At 49.1% G+C, this 5,000-nt stretch overlaps 9 non-coding genes across 9 annotated transcripts; 6 read left to right on the top strand and 3 right to left on the bottom strand.

Annotated features, from left to right (window-relative positions):
• Positions 1-399: 399 nt before the first annotated feature.
• Positions 400-473, top strand: TRNAN-GUU (transfer RNA asparagine (anticodon GUU)). The gene has a single exon. It is a non-coding gene; the product is annotated as a tRNA-Asn (tRNA).
• A 236-nt stretch (positions 474-709) lies between these two features.
• Positions 710-781, top strand: TRNAW-CCA (transfer RNA tryptophan (anticodon CCA)). The gene has a single exon. It is a non-coding gene; the product is annotated as a tRNA-Trp (tRNA).
• Positions 782-852: 71 nt separating this feature from the next.
• On the bottom strand, positions 853-923 carry TRNAG-GCC (transfer RNA glycine (anticodon GCC)). Its single transcript has one exon. It is a non-coding gene; the product is annotated as a tRNA-Gly (tRNA).
• Positions 924-2,084: 1,161 nt separating this feature from the next.
• Positions 2,085-2,158, top strand: TRNAN-AUU (transfer RNA asparagine (anticodon AUU)). Its single transcript has one exon. It is a non-coding gene; the product is annotated as a tRNA-Asn (tRNA).
• Positions 2,159-2,394: 236 nt separating this feature from the next.
• Positions 2,395-2,466, top strand: TRNAW-CCA (transfer RNA tryptophan (anticodon CCA)). The gene has a single exon. It is a non-coding gene; the product is annotated as a tRNA-Trp (tRNA).
• A 71-nt stretch (positions 2,467-2,537) lies between these two features.
• Positions 2,538-2,608, bottom strand: TRNAG-GCC (transfer RNA glycine (anticodon GCC)). The gene has a single exon. It is a non-coding gene; the product is annotated as a tRNA-Gly (tRNA).
• A 1,161-nt stretch (positions 2,609-3,769) lies between these two features.
• TRNAN-GUU (transfer RNA asparagine (anticodon GUU)) lies at positions 3,770-3,843 on the top strand. Its single transcript has one exon. It is a non-coding gene; the product is annotated as a tRNA-Asn (tRNA).
• A 236-nt stretch (positions 3,844-4,079) lies between these two features.
• Positions 4,080-4,151, top strand: TRNAW-CCA (transfer RNA tryptophan (anticodon CCA)). Its single transcript has one exon. It is a non-coding gene; the product is annotated as a tRNA-Trp (tRNA).
• Positions 4,152-4,222: 71 nt separating this feature from the next.
• TRNAG-GCC (transfer RNA glycine (anticodon GCC)) lies at positions 4,223-4,293 on the bottom strand. The gene has a single exon. It is a non-coding gene; the product is annotated as a tRNA-Gly (tRNA).
• Between the last annotated feature and the right edge of the window lie 707 nt (positions 4,294-5,000).

Here is a 5,000-nt window from a genome sequence, read left to right as displayed (position 1 = left end):
TTTCCCAGCAGTCTTACAAGCCAAGAGTTCAGAGAAAGCACCTGCTCTGGGAAGGAGACTCTGCTCACAGAGAAGACAAGTCCAACATAACACAGTGAAGATGGGATGGGCAAGACACACGCCTCACGGGCTGGTAGCACGCAAACAGAGGAGCAGGGAGCTACGCTAAGCAGGCAAAGAGAAAAGTCATGTATGAGTCTCATGCACTGTGACCGGTAGTAATACTGGCTCTAACACCATTAGACAGTAGTCTACACATCATAAATTACAACAGTAACAAGACACTAAGCAAATGACAAATGCTGTATGGCATAAAGACGCCTTATATAATACAAGCTCCAGGCAGGCGCACACATGTCAAGACATATATTGAGTCTCAGGAAATTTATCCAGTCAATAGTCTCTGTGGCGCAATCGGTTAGCGCGTTCGGCTGTTAACCGAAAGGTTGGTGGTTCAAGCCCACCCAGGGACGTAGCCTTTTGTCTGCATGAAACACAGATACGTACCTTTGCTCTTTCCTGCGTGCGATCCTTTCCCTGAATAGTTCAATCCTCAGCGTTCTCACTGCACCTGCAGTCAATTTCAATAATTAGGATAGAAAACAAAAGGCCAAGCCCTGTAATACAACCGTAGGCATATAAGCAGAGGAAAATAAGTCAAAAGGCCCACAGCATTTGATCATCTGGCATCGAAGGCTGCAAGTGTAAGGACCTCGTGGCGCAACGGTAGCGCGTCTGACTCCAGATCAGAAGGTTGCGTGTTCAAATCACGTCGGGGTCACTGCTTACCATTTTATTCCCCACTGAGTTCATATATATCATTTCGAAAACAAAGTCAAAAGAAAGCAACCTTGCATTGGCCGGGAATCGAACCGGGGCCTCCCGCGTGGCAGGCGAGAATTCTACCACTGAACCACCAATGCTTCACATGGTGTGTCCACAGCAAGAGCTCTGTCCAAGACAGTGGTCAGGTTCACACACTTAAATTGTACACATATGAACAAAGTGTGCGCAGCAGACATGATAACGCCAACGTTTCACATGATGATGGCAAGAATCAGATGCAGGAGACTATAAGTAATAATGTCTTTGCATTTGCTGAGGTCACTGGCTTGGTACTAGAGTTGTGGTTATCAGGGCATGATGGCAGGCTGCTCCTGACAGAAGTGGCTCACAGAATGCACCCGCCAGATCACCAGCACTATTGTGTTTCAGATCATGTCACTGAACTCTCCTCCTGGAAAATCCTTCCCACTGGCTTTGCCAGATTCTGTGTCCTCCCCAAAATGCTGGGGTGAAACGGGCAGAGTTCTGCGCCCTGCGCCCCTTTACGCGTCCCTAACGCCATCCCAACGCGCCCTGGTCGGGCACAGCCCTGGTCGGGCTTAGATCACTGGAGCCTCTGGAGATCAAGAACTCCGGAAGCCTAGGGTCAGGCCTATTGCAGAGGCATCTTGTGCCTGGCCATTCCGGGATTGTTGTGTTTCAGGGCCTAGCCATCAATACTCCTGGGATTTCTTTCCATGAGAACCCTCATGTCCCTGTCCTCCCACAAGCCCAAGCTTTTATGTAAAATAAAGTGTGCTCTGTGGGCCTTCCCCTATGTGCTCTCTGCCTAATCTCTTTCTCCCAAGCTGAGCTCTGCAGGTAAATGTATCTATCTGACTGAGGGGCTAGGGAGGGCCTTTCCCAGCAGTCTTACAAGCCAAGAGTTCAGAGAAAGCACCTGCTCTGGGAAGGAGACTCTGCTCACAGAGAAGACAAGTCCAACATAACACAGTGAAGATGGGATGGGCAAGACACACGCCTCACGGGCTAGTAGCACGCAAACAGAGGAGCAGGGAGCTACGCTAAGCAGGCAAAGAGAAAAGTCATGTATGAGTCTCATGCACTGTGACCGGTAGTAATACTGGCTCTAACACCATTAGACAGTAGTCTACACATCATAAATTACAACAGTAACAAGACACTAAGCAAATGACAAATGCTGTATGGCATAAAGACGCCTTATATAATACAAGCTCCAGGCAGGCGCACACATGTCAAGACATATATTGAGTCTCAGGAAATGTATACAGTCAATAGTCTCTGTGGCGCAATCGGTTAGCGCGTTCGGCTATTAACCGAAAGGTTGGTGGTTCAAGCCCACCCAGGGACGTAGCCTTTTGTCTGCATGAAACACAGATACGTACCTTTGCTCTTTCCTGCGTGCGATCCTTTCCCTGAATAGTTCAATCCTCAGCGTTCTCACTGCACCTGCAGTCAATTTCAATAATTAGGATAGAAAACAAAAGGCCAAGCCCTGTAATACAACCGTAGGCATATAAGCAGAGGAAAATAAGTCAAAAGGCCCACAGCATTTGTTCATCTGGCATCAAAGGCTGCAAGTGTAAGGACCTCGTGGCGCAACGGTAGCGCGTCTGACCCCAGATCAGAAGGTTGCGTGTTCAAATCACGTCGGGGTCACTGCTTACCATTTTATTCCCCACTGAGTTCATATATATCATTTCGAAAACAAAGTCAAAAGAAAGCAACCTTGCATTGGCCGGGAATCGAACCCGGGCCTCCCGCGTGGCAGGCGAGAATTCTACCACTGAACCACCAATGCTTCACATGGTGTGTTCACAGCAAGAGCTCTGTCCAAGACAGTGGTCAGGTTCACACACTTAAATTGTACACATATGAACAAAGTGTGCGCAGCAGACATGATAACGCCAACGTTTCACATGATGATGGCAAGAATCAGATGCAGGAGACTATAAGTAATAATGTCTTTGCATTTGCTGAGGTCACTGGCTTGGTACTAGAGTTGTGGTTATCAGGGCATGATGGCAGGCTGCTCCTGACAGAAGTGGCTCACAGAATGCACCCGCCAGATCACCAGCACTATTGTGTTTCAGATCATGTCACTGAACTCTCCTCCTGGAAAATCCTTCCCACTGGCTTTGCCAGATTCTGTGTCCTCCCCAAAATGCTGGGGTGAAACGTGCAGAGTTCTGCGCCCTGCGCCCCTTTACGCGTCCCTAACGCCATCCCAACGCGCCCTGGTCGGGCACAGCCCTGGTCGGGCTTAGATCACTGGAGCCTCTGGAGATCAAGAACTCCGGAAGCCTAGGGTCAGACCTATTGCAGAGGCATCTTGTGCCTGGCCATTCCGGGATTGTTGTGTTTCAGGGCCTAGCCATCAATACTCCTGGGATTTCTTTCCATGAGAACCCTCATGTCCCTGTCCTCCCACAAGCCCGAGCTTTTATGTAAAATAAAGTGTGCTCTGTGGGCCTTCCCCTATGTGCTCTCTGCCTAATCTCTTTCTCCCAAGCTGAGCTCTGCAGGTAAATGTATCTATCTGACTGAGGGGCTAGGGAGGGCCTTTCCCAGCAGTCTTACAAGCCAAGAGTTCAGAGAAAGCACCTGCTCTGGGAAGGAGACTCTGCTCACAGAGAAGACAAGTCCAACATAACACAGTGAAGATGGGATGGGCAAGACACACGCCTCACGGGCTGGTAGCACGCAAACAGAGGAGCAGGGAGCTACGCTAAGCAGGCAAAGAGAAAAGTCATGTATGAGTCTCATGCACTGTGACCGGTAGTAATACTGGCTCTAACACCATTAGACAGTAGTCTACACATCATAAATTACAACAGTAACAAGACACTAAGCAAATGACAAATGCTGTATGGCATAAAGACGCCTTATATAATACAAGCTCCAGGCAGGCGCACACATGTCAAGACATATATTGAGTCTCAGGAAATTTATCCAGTCAATAGTCTCTGTGGCGCAATCGGTTAGCGCGTTCGGCTGTTAACCGAAAGGTTGGTGGTTCAAGCCCACCCAGGGACGTAGCCTTTTGTCTGCATGAAACACAGATACGTACCTTTGCTCTTTCCTGCGTGCGATCCTTTCCCTGAATAGTTCAATCCTCAGCGTTCTCACTGCACCTGCAGTCAATTTCAATAATTAGGATAGAAAACAAAAGGCCAAGCCCTGTAATACAACCGTAGGCATATAAGCAGAGGAAAATATGTCAAAAGGCCCACAGCATTTGATCATCTGGCATCGAAGGCTGCAAGTGTAAGGACCTCGTGGCGCAACGGTAGCGCGTCTGACTCCAGATCAGAAGGTTGCGTGTTCAAATCACGTCGGGGTCACTGCTTACCATTTTATTCCCCACTGAGTTCATATATATCATTTCGAAAACAAAGTCAAAAGAAAGCAACCTTGCATTGGCCGGGAATCGAACCCGGGCCTCCCGCGTGGCAGGCGAGAATTCTACCACTGAACCACCAATGCTTCACATGGTGTGTCCACAGCAAGAGCTCTGTCCAAGACAGTGGTCAGGTTCACACACTTAAATTGTACACATATGAACAAAGTGTGCGCAGCAGACATGATAACGCCAACGTTTCACATGATGATGGCAAGAATCAGATGCAGGAGACTATAAGTAATAATGTCTTTGCATTTGCTGAGGTCACTGGCTTGGTACTAGAGTTGTGGTTATCAGGGCATGATGGCAGGCTGCTCCTGACAGAAGTGGCTCACAGAATGCACCCGCCAGATCACCAGCACTATTGTGTTTCAGATCATGTCACTGAACTCTCCTCCTGGAAAATCCTTCCCACTGGCTTTGCCAGATTCTGTGTCCTCCCCAAAATGCTGGGGTGAAACGTGCAGAGTTCTGCGCCCTGCGCCCCTTTACGCATCCCTAACGCCATCCCAACGCGCCCTGGTCGGGCACAGCCCTGGTCGGGCTTAGATCACTGGAGCCTCTGGAGATCAAGAACTCCGGAAGCCTAGGGTCAGGCCTATTGCAGAGGCATCTTGTGCCTGGCCATTCCGGGATTGTTGTGTTTCAGGGCCTAGCCATCAATACTCCTGGGATTTCTTTCCATGAGAACCCTCATGTCCCTGTCCTCCCACAAGCCCGAGCTTTTATGTAAAATAAAGTGTGCTCTGTGGGCCTTCCCCTATGTGCTCTCTGCCTAATCTCTTTCTCC

This window comes from Lissotriton vulgaris, chromosome 1_1 (genome assembly GCF_964263255.1).
Source record: "Lissotriton vulgaris chromosome 1_1, aLisVul1.2, whole genome shotgun sequence".
NCBI classification, from domain to species: Eukaryota; Metazoa; Chordata; class Amphibia; order Caudata; family Salamandridae; genus Lissotriton; species Lissotriton vulgaris.
The sequence above is the reverse complement of the archived record's forward strand: the minus strand, read 5'-3'. Positions and strand labels throughout refer to the sequence as shown.